Below are 11,696 nucleotides of genomic sequence, written 5' to 3'. Positions count from 1 at the left end.
TGAAAGAAAAAAAAATATTTGAGAGTCACTGGTGAAATTTTAGAAACTTAGGTAGTGAGGGCATTATTTTAGGGTGATGATTGGGGCAACATTCCCGTGTGATAATTTTACATAAATGGCCTCCTTTGGTTATTTATTAACAGATACAATCCAAGTACAATGCTATCAATTTACCTCTTTAGGCTCTGTCTCAGGGTGCACTTTAACTTACCTTTCTTGTTAACTTTCTTAGGGCTTTTCCACAATATTTTATCCCAGCTCACCCCTCCTTCCCCCTTCCCACACTCCACTATTGCCTTATGCTAATATTTTTATAACATGACATTTAGACTTGAAAGTCATTCAGACTTTCAACACCACATTGCAAAAAGAAAGAAGGGGTATCAGAGCATTGTGACAAATGAAAAAGGATTATTAGTGACATAATAAATCTGAAATCAGCGTGTTAGACACATGACCATCTTGCTGAAGGCCATCTTCTAAGCACAGTGCAGTTTATGTCGAGTGGTAAGAGAAGCTACATGATGAGCATGAGGCTATATTAACTAAAAGAGGACTCACGTTTCCAGAAACTTTAAGAACCATCATTACAATTAGACTTAAGGGAGTCAAGGAATCAATTGATAAAAGAAGTAGCAATACAGGGGAAGTAGCATGAGAGAATTGATTAGCATGAGTGTTACACACCTGCATTGTAGCGTTCTGGAAACTTCTGTGGACTCTGTAGAAGTTAACCAAATTTTGTCTTTTTTATAACTTTCATAAAATACCTCAAAACTGTGCATTAGATTGTAAAATTAATGAAAATTTTTCTTTAACTTTTTAACTATACGAAACCATTACCTGTGCGCTCCCTCTGGCGTCCAACATACCTGAAGTTCACACTGTATTTTCCCTGCCCAAGCTCTGGAATTAACCACTTATCCAATGAGCTCTGGCTCCTTTTACTGGTAAATGGAATATAGAAACCAAGATCTGGGTACTGGATATGCCATAGGAGTGGCACTATTTATTGGCCCTCTTAGTGGAGAGAACTAGGAAATGTATGTAGTAACCCATGCATACGTATACATTTACATTTGTTTCTCTATCTGTACGTGTATTAACACTCCCCAATAACATACAGTGAGAATTCGTGTCGATGCCTCTGACTCAAATCCAGAACCAGAAGTCAGACTTTAATGTATAACATTAATTTAATTGCACATCTTATGTAGATATATGGACATACATATATAAGAGTAATCACTGAAGGAACATAAATAAAAGCTGTAGTTTAAAAAATAAATAGGGAAAAAGGTGTGGTAAGAGAGGAGGATGTATAAAACTTTACCAGTTCAAATGAAGGAGGGAATGAGGAAAATTGAGAAAGAAATACATTAAAAAATGTATTCAATTTTACTTATTTTCCATTTTTAATGAAGATTAGATGTAATACCTGAGTACAACCATATCCACTAATGGAAGTGAAAATTTATTTCACCAATTCTCCTTTTCCTCACAAAAATGAATGTATATGAAGCTTAGACATTCATGCAGGCGATTGTATTGATATTAACAATTCAAAGAGCAGGTGAAGCTGCAGAGCCTCGAAATATAATACTTGTAATTAGGAAAAATTATATGTCATTTCATGAGAATAATATAATAGACAACCTAGCAAAACAAATAATATAAAATAGGTAAATAAATGCATAAATCAACCCCACACAGAAAGATTTACCACATCAACTATGAAGAAGAAAATAATGTCTTAAAGTGAAATCCTCACTTTAAAACTTAACACTTATTCATTGACACAAACAAAAGAAGCACTTAGTAAACAAGAAATCAGAACTTGCTTAACCTCATAAAATGCATCTAAACTAAATGTACAGCTCTAATTCAGAGAGGCCAAAGTTATGTGAAATGAGAGTGGGACAAAGAAAACTTGTTCAGGTTAAAGGATAGCAGAAAATATAACATTTTACTAATGGCAGACTTTTTTGGAAAAAATATTTTGGAAGAAGGGATGAAATACTGAAAAAGGGCTTACTAATAATACCATTCTGTCAGACATGAGAAATGTGCAAAAGCCATAGTGATACTATATATCAACAGTAACCAACTGGAAGAAATAGTCTGAAAAATATTCCACTCAAAGCAAAACAAATCTGTAAGATATATAGAAAGTAATCTAAGAAAGACTGTGTAATGTTTCTAGGTAGGGAATTATAAAATATTGTTGAATGCCATAAAAGGGGACCTAAATAAAGAATGAAATAAAGCCCATGGATGTGAGGGCTCAGTACCTTAAAGTATCAATTATTCATGAATTAATTTATAAATACAGAGAAACTCCAGTTATAATGATACCACAGTTTTTTGTGTGTGTGCACATTGAAAAGCTGACTCTGAATTCATATAGTGTATGTTGTTTGTAAGAATATCCAAGGCTCTTGTACAAAAGGGAAACAAATAGCCACATATCAATATTTCTTACATATTTCTAGCAATTAAAACAGTGCTGTAGTGATATCATGTTTTCCCCACCAAACATGCTCTCCGCCACTTTCCACATTTCTTATATTTATGAACTACATCAGTGCCTTCCTTGACTTATTTTCCAGTTGAATTTAATCAATGGAAGCAGCAAGAGATGAGAGGAAGGGAAGAGAGTGAGGTAGGGATATTTATTTCTAGCTCCTTTCTTGCCAGGTTGCCAAAAATTGGCTGTCTCTCTACTAAAAAGCAACCCACTTCTAATACTACTCTAATTATTCTTTCTGGAATCAGAGGAAGCCTGGTATGCAAATGACTGCATGGAGCAAGCCTCCACTGTTTCTGCCCTCTGCTAATGTACATATAATTTCTGTGTGGATGAGAAATACATATTTGCGTTGCCTCACTGAGATTTGGGGTTGTATGTTATAGCAGTTAATTTATTAAAATTCAGGTCTAGTTTAATTGAACTTTCAGAGCAGTTAGCGCTGTTGATCTTGCTCTCATTCTTAAAATGGTTTTGTTTCTTAGATTCTGGTAGTGATCCCTGCTGGGGATTGATGCTGCTTTTGCTTCCTCTCTTCCTCTTTCTGCCTTTGAAATGCTTGATGTCGCTAGGTTCCATGTACTTCCCCCCCCCCCCCCCCCAATTTGGTCATTTTCTCCAGACCTATGGTTTTAAAAATCCTCTTTATACTGATGACACACAGACATTTATTTAGAAACTCATCCTATCTCTCACTATCTCATGACTCTCCCATTTCCTGACACATGTATTTTTCTCTGGGTATCTAATAAGTATTTCAGACTTAACGTATCCAAGTCCAGAGTTTTGATTCCCACACTATCTCCATGAATCTTTTTCATTGCCCAGTCTTTTTGAAGTATATGGGACTACCAGTCTATGAGTTGCTCATACTGAAATACTGTAGTCATTTTTGACTCTTTTCTCAGATACTATATCCAATACATAAGGGAATTCTTTATACTTTATTTTTGAATTATTCAGTAAGTGTGACATTATCTCAACTGTAATCACTAAAATTCCAATCCAAGCCATTTTTATCTCTTGTTTGAAGTAGACCAAAAGTCTATCAGGTAGTCCCTGTGATTCCTTTCTTTTCAACTCCTATCAAAAGCTAGACTGTTTCTTTTTAAAACGAGTGTCATTCTCCTACTCAAAAATCTCTGTATGGTATCTCAGCCCTTTTTACAACATCCATTGTTCTTATCAAGGTTCCCCATAAGGACTAGTTGACCTTGGTAACTCCGTGTCCTCATGTCTGACTTTTCATTTTCTTGTTCACATGTCCTGGATTTCCCCTCCCCTCCTCTACAAAATGTGCTTATTACATTTTCTCCTGAAGATTTACATCTGCTTTCCCCTCAGGTTAGATATTCATGCCCAGATATTCATGTGGCTGTATTTTACCTCACTTAATTCCCTGCTCAAATATCATCTTCATAAAGACCTTCCCTGACAACCCTACCCAAAAAAGTATCCCTGCTTTCCTAAAACTCTCACCTTACACTATTATTTTTCCTCTACAGCATCTTTCTTTCTCTTTTCCTTCCTTCCTTTCTTTTCTTTCTTTCTTTTTCTTTCTCCCTTTCTTCCTTCCTTTCTTTCTCTTTCTTTCCTTCTTTCTCTCTTTCTTTCTACTACTAGAAATCATATTGTACATTTAGCTTTTTATTTGTCCCTTACTTAAATATAAGGTCTGTACAGTCAGGTGCTTTTTCTATTTCATTCATTATTCAGCACTGGATCCCTAACTTAGAATAGTGCCTGGAGACATAAGGCACTAAAAATAAAACAAACAAAACCCCCAACTCCTCTTTAACAAAATAATGCAAAAAGAAAAGTTCCCTTGATTTAATATGTGATGCAGAATAGTAATTTGGGCTAATCTTAATTGAAGAGCTACATCAGGTATCTGGGTCATAATTAAATAATGAAATCCTCTTCTGCATTCATTCTGCTTTACTTGAAAGTGCTATATTTTTTAAGTTCCTCCAAGCTGAAACTTTTACACATTAGAAACCATCTTGGTTCATGAGGAGATTCAGGTTATTTGTGGTGACAGCCAACCTCTCTAATTCCATTCCTTCTATTACCAGACCATGAGTTGAGCATACATTGTCTTTCACCAGAATCAATATCTTATCTATTCAGCTCCCTGAAATGAGCTTTCATTATCCAGGTAGTTTTAGACAGATGACTTGCAACTTTTATTACCTTTAGTATTGCCTGCTAGGATATATTAGGAACCTTGTATAACGGGTATAGGCATACATCAGACTGGGTCACCTTGAGATTAAAAAATCGATGGGGAAGAAAATAACAGTTGAGTACTTCTGAGTTTAGCACTCATTATCAAACCAACATAATATGTAACTGGTGACAAAAACAGGTACATGGTAAACTCTCTAAAGCACAGTGCTGAGGTGTCAATTGGTTATCTACATTGTGAGAACTCTTACTGGATTTAATTCAAATAATGAGACCTTTTTATATTACTTCTGCATCCTTGAAGTTTCTATTGAGTCTTGATGTTCAGTTCTATACTTGATGGATAAATTAGAGACTTAAATGAATGTTTAAAATTATGAGTCTAAATTTAGAAAATTTTCACTAAAATAAGAAGTGTAAAATCACATGAATAATTACGTTAATTATGCAGAAAAGGCTGATCTGGAGAGGCAAATGTAGATTAGTATTTGGCTAGGCCTGGAAATGAGAACACTAATTCAATGGAAATCTCTTTAAATTTACAAAAAAAAAAAATCATTGAATTGCACACTTAAAGCAGGTAAATTTTATTGTGCATAAATTACTTCAGTACAGCTGTTTAAAAATTAAACAAATGAATTGTTAAAGGATTGTATGTAAAACAAAAGAAATAATAAAATATATTTTTCAAAGTTTTAGAATATTCTTCAAAAAAATGTAATACTAGGATTGATTATATTTAGAATCTGGTTAGTTCCTGACCTGCTGAGGGAAAGCTATTACAGAAGAAAAGACCAAAGAAATGCACCAGCATTCTCCATAAGTCTACCTCCATGGCCCTTTCAAAACTAAGATAAACTAGGGTAGGTGATAGTGGATTGCTATAAACCTATGTACTGTGAGACAGTTTATTTGAAACTGTTTTGCTGGACGTATTTCTAGAAAAGAACATAAATTTTGGTACTTGGATATCACTATTGACATAGAAGATGCATTTCTTCAATCTCCATGAATAGAATATCAAAATAATACATTTTATTGAGGGAAGGGGATATTCACTCATTCATAGTTTTGTCCCAGGGCTAGGGTAACTCTCTTGCTCCTACTACATTATACTTTTCTGAGGCCTTTGGCATCTGTTATAATTTTAGGGGGCATCACAATGGTTCATGAGATTGATTTGTATCATGCTAATTGTACCTGGTGTTCAATGAGTTTTCTAGATACCCTACTAAGTTACATGCATCCCAGAAGTGGTAAATATACTCCTAGAAAATTACAGTCGTGCCACATCAATGAGCATTTACTTTCTGAAATAAAGGACAAGTTGTTATTCTTCACACATCCTACCACTAAGAGTCACAGGACTTAGTGGGTCTTTGACACTTGGAACTGCTGAACTAGTGCAGTGCAAACTGCTTGGGCCGCATGAGTCTTACATTCAGTGGTGTCAGAAGTATCAAGGTTAGATGAAGTTGTTGCATAAATCTCAAGGTCATGGCATCTGCACTGGAGGACCATGTGCTCTCTAAAAACCAGATCCTTATTTGCTACAGAACCCAGTAGAAACTGAATGCCTACAGGTGGAACATCTTTTAACTATGCAGCTAGAGCAGATCTCCACCAATGAGACAAAACGTGTGCAATATAATTTAGTGTGTATTTCAAGTGGTGTATTTAGGTTTGGGCCTTAGCAGGTTCAGAAGCAACAATAATTTACATGAAGAAGTGTAAATTGTTTCACTTACTCTCTAGAAGCAATGCTTCTCCCTTAGCTCATACCTGTGGCTTCATGGCGGTTTCCTTATTGAGGAAACTAAGTTGTTGTGTTGCTGCAAACTAAACTTCCACCATACCACAAACACAAAGATGGCCCCACAATGTTAGCTATTCACACTGGGAGAATTTCTTCCTATGAGCAACGTGTAATTAGATATGATCTGCTTTTATATACACAGACACTTGAGCAGTCACAGATGGCTAGACTGGTTGGTCAGGGGCCTGCAAAGAACAAGATTAGGATGCAGCAGGGAAACAATAAGAACTTTGCAGAAGAGGCACATGGATGAATCATGGGTGTGGGCAAAAAGCATGAGAATCTGTCTTGCTTTATTAACTACCTATAAGCATCCAACCTAGAGGAGGCCCTTAGCAACAGGAGAGATAAGAGGAGTCCTCTTAAGAACATTAGCCAGAATTTGTTCTTAGCCACCCCATTTGTTGAGCAATGAGCCCATGAAGAGAATAGTCCAACAGAAGCGTGTCTCTTTCTCTGTGTCAAATCTAGCTACTGCCACTGCTGAATGCTTACCTGCCAATATCTGAGAGGAACACAATATCTGAGGTGCACTCAGTAGAGCAAAGTCAACTAATAGGGACTCATCAACCACTCGGTCCTGCATTGATTACATCAATCTTGTCCAAGCTGCTTGGGGACAATAGTCTATCCTTTTTGGAATTGGCTTCTATTCTGGATATACATTTACCTTTCCTACCCCAAGCCTTTGCCAGTACTACCACCATCCAAGGGTTTGTAGAGTATCATATTTACACCATGGTGTGTGATAAAACATTTTTTTAAACCAAAGTACTCATTTCCTGATGGTTCATACATGAGTGTTCTTATTGTTTAAACTGGACACATACGTACCATGCCCTCATTTGTATGTATAGTACATAGTTGTGTGTGTGTAATATGGATGAAAAATATATTTCAACATAAAAATATCAATATGGATGAAAGTATGTGTATATGAACATATGTATAATTCATTCCTTTTTTTTTCATTTGTTCATTTCACAAACATGTATTAATCCTTTATAAACTATTCTGTGTTGTTTAGCCCTTGGAAGCACAAAGATGAATGTACCTCATCTGTGCATTTGAGGAATCGCCAGTGTAATAGAGAAATATGTATTTGTTCTAAAATGAAAATACAATATAACAGTATTATTGCATGAGTAGTCGGTATTTGTGGTTATAGAGTAATGAATAATGATATCAGGCAGAGGAAAATCAAGGAAAACTTGAGAGGAAAATGTAGTTTGTTGTTATTGATTCTCCAAGTGGAAATGATATTTAAGGAAAAAGAATAACACGCAGAAGCAAGAGATGTTAGAAGCCATGGTAGGTTCAAAGAATGATGTGATTTGTTGTTGCTAGAACCAATTAGGATTTGTAGGAGATAAAGCAGGAGAGGTAACTTAGAGTCAGATTTTAGCAGCCATGAAGGCAGTGTCATCACCAAGTTTGAATTTTATCCCATAGACGACATGGTGCCACTGAAAGCTTTTAAGCTGGGAAGTTATAGAAGCCAATCTATATTTTAGAAACACCAGTCTGCCAGTAGTGATGCTAATGCATGAAAGGGATATGAGATAAATTTGGGAGGTCACTTGAGAGGATATTGACACAGACCTGTTGAAGGAAAGATTGCTTTTAAGAGATTTAGAAGTTAGGTTTCATAAAAATTGGTACAGAGAGCACCAGTAGTAAAAGATGCTGTGTCCTTGTATATACTATTTGTTTAGCTGTTTTAACATTTCCCCCAAATGAATACAAGCTCCTTAAAATTAGGTACTGTGTCTTAATAATCTTTTTATTCTATATGTAATATGGGCATTGGAAATTAAAAGAACATTATAACAAGTTTGATTTAAAAATTTACAAGGTGCTAAAGGAATCTTATTCAGTCAAGAGATGATATCATGGAACATTTTTTTTCCTTCTCGTCAAGTAGCCGACCAGGTGGAAAGGGAATAAGATGATTCCAGGTTGAGGAAGGTTATGGAAGTGTTCAAGAGTATGATACATTTGAGAAACTTTAATAAATTCAGCATGTCTGAAACATGAGGCCCATTTTGTGTTTAGAGAAAGAAAGGGCACATTTTGAGGGGGTTTTATTTGCCACGATGAGGAGCTTCCATTTTATCCTAAAAGAAATGAAAACTGTTAAAGAGGGAATGAGATCATCCATTTGATATTTTAAAAAGGATTGTTCTGGCAGAAGTTTGACAAGTTTACTTATGGGACTATGATGGAGGGAGAGAAGGGGAGGGAGAGGGAGATCAGTTGCATTATTAGGATTGTAACCTAGAGCAAGACTTAATGAGAATCTGAAGCGAAGACGAGTCAGTGCAAAAGGATAGAGAAGGAATAGCCAATGTATCTTGATGAAAATTAGACATTGAGAGAGGGACAAAAATTTAAGAGAATCTTCATGCTTCTGGTCCGGGAAAATGGATAATGGGAGTTGCATGATGTTTAGAAACTAAACAAAAAATAGAACAAAACACCCAATCTGTTTTCCTTTTAGTTGTGTGTGTGTGTTTTAAGAGGAAGACCAGATGTTAAAGATATTGAATTCAGTTTTATGTGTATTGAACATGAGACCTCTGTGAAATACTAACCTAGGAAGTCCAGCTACCTTCAATATCTGTTTGGCAGTCTTCTCACTGTTCCCCAACCATGATATGTTCCTTAATATCCTCTCCTCAGTATAGCAGTTAACACCACTTAACTGAATTCTCTGCATCAGGATTCTTTTTCTTTTTTCGCTTTTGTATCATCATCTACTATATATATACTTTTTCTAAAATTGGTATATGAACTATAAATCCCAGCTTCCAAACTATTTTTAAATCTCTTCACAGTATTTCTTGTAATAAATTGCAAAATGGTTTTCTTTTTTTTCTTTAAGAACTTTTATTGAGATACAATTGACATACAATAAACTGCATGTATTTTAAAGTGTACAATTTGATATTTTTTTCTTATTAGTAATGTATATATGGCAATCCCAATCTCCCAGTTCATCCCCCCCAACCTCCCCCCCACCACTTTCCCCACTTAGTGTCCATATGTTTGTTCTCTACATCTGTCTCTATTTCCGCCTTGCAAACCAGTTGATTTGTACCAGTTTTCTATATTTCCCATATATGTGTTAATATACGATATTTGTTTTTCTCTTTCTGACTCACTTCACTCTGTGTGACCGTCTCTAGGTCCACCCATGTCTCTACAGATGTCCCAATTTCATTCCTTTTTACAGCTGAGTAATATTCCGTTGTATACATGTACCACATCTTCTTTATCCATTCATCTGTTGATGGACATTTAGGTTGTTTCCATGTCCTGGGTATTGTAAATAGTGCTGCAGTGAACATTGGGATGTATGCGTCTTTTTGAATTATGGTGTTCTCTGGGTATATGCCCAGCAGTGGGTCATATGGTAACTCTATGTTTAGTTTTTCAAGGAACCTCCATACTGTTCTCCATAGTGGCTGTATCAATTTATATTCCCATCAACAGTTGCACCTTCATTTTTAAAGGATAATTTCACTAGACATAGAATTCTAAGTTACTGGGTATTATTATTTTTTAATACTTTATTTCACTTCACTTTCTTCTTGTTTGCATGGATTCTGATGAGAAGTCTGTTGTAAATCTTATTTTTCTTCTGTAAGTAAGATGTTTTGTTTCCTCCTCTGGCTTCTTTCATGATTTTCTGTTTGGTTTTCTGCAGTTTAAATAGGATATACCTGAATGTAGATTTTTAAAGAAATCCTGCTTGGTATTTTTATTCTCTGAGCTTTCTAAATCTGTGGTTTAATATCTCTGTCATTAATTTTGAAAAGTCTTGGTCATTCTTACCTCATATATTTCTTCTGCTTCATTCTATCATTCTTCTGGTATTCCAATTTCATTTAAATTATACCTTTTAAATTTGCCCCATATTTCTTTGATATTTTATTCTGGGCTGTTAGTGTGTGTGTTTAATTCTTTCTTTCTTTCTTTTTTTTTTTCTGTTTGCGTTTCAGTTTCAGAAGTTTCTACTGACTCATCTTTAAGCTCATAGACTCTTTGGTTAGCTATGTCCAGTTTACTGGTAAACTGAGTGTTTTTTTATTTCCAGCATTTTATTTTAATTCTTAGAGTCTCTGTCTCTCTGCTTATATGTTGTTTAGTTTTTCCCATGGTAGTTCATAACATACTAATCACAGGTGCTCTAGATTTCCAACATCTGTATTATATCTGAGTCTGATTTTAATGCTCCATTTGCATCTTTAGACTGTATTTTTACTTGCATTTTAGCATGCCTTTTCATATTTAATTGAAAGCCAGATATGTAGTATCAGGTAATGTTATTATTTATTTATTTGTTTATTTATTTATTGGCTGTGTTGGGTCTTTGTTGCTGCACACGGGCTTTCTCTAGTTGCAGGAGCAGGGGCTACTCTTCTTTGCAGTGCGCAGGCTCCCCATTGCAGTGGCTTCTCTTGCTGTGGAGCACGGGCTCTAGGCGCATGGGCTTCAGTAGTTGTGTCATGTGGGCTCAATAGTTGTGGCGCACGGGCTTAGTTGCTCCACAGCATGTGGGATCTTCCTGGAGAGGGGACCGAATCCCTGTCCCCTGTTTTAGCAGGCGGATTCCTAACCATTGAGCCACCTAGGAAGCCCTTAGGTAATGTTAATCTGACTAGAGGTTGGTTGTGTTTAATGTTTGCTTTAGGGGGGCTTCAAATTCATCTAGTGTTTTTGTTTTGGTCTCCTCTCAAGTTCAGGCCTCCTTAAGCAAGTGTTGGGTAAAGGAAGCATTCTATAATATATTATGATTAAATCTCAGTCTTTTAGTGAACAAGTGGCTTGGAGCTGTGACCTTCACGAGTATTTCCCAATGGCATAGCCTCTCTCTTGCACTCACTTAAGGTGAGACAAGGATGCTAGAAGAAGTTGGAGTGAGATAAATGTTCTTGCAGTTGGGTAAGGCTCTGATAAAATCTTTTTCCTTGGAGGGCAGGTCGTTGTTCTAAGATTTACTTCACAATTGTCACTCTTGCCCTCCCACTGCCAAAGACGCCAGGGTCTTTCCTGAATTCTCACCTTCAGAACCAGAATCTGGGAGGTAAAACCCATGAAAATTTTACTTACATTTACCCCTAAGAACATGACCCCTGGGAGTTTCTCCTTCTCACACTGATA

The sequence above is a fragment of the Hippopotamus amphibius genome, chromosome 4 (genome assembly GCF_030028045.1).
Source record: "Hippopotamus amphibius kiboko isolate mHipAmp2 chromosome 4, mHipAmp2.hap2, whole genome shotgun sequence".
In the NCBI taxonomy this organism is placed as follows: Eukaryota; Metazoa; Chordata; class Mammalia; order Artiodactyla; family Hippopotamidae; genus Hippopotamus; species Hippopotamus amphibius.
Note: the sequence above shows the minus strand (reverse complement) of the source record.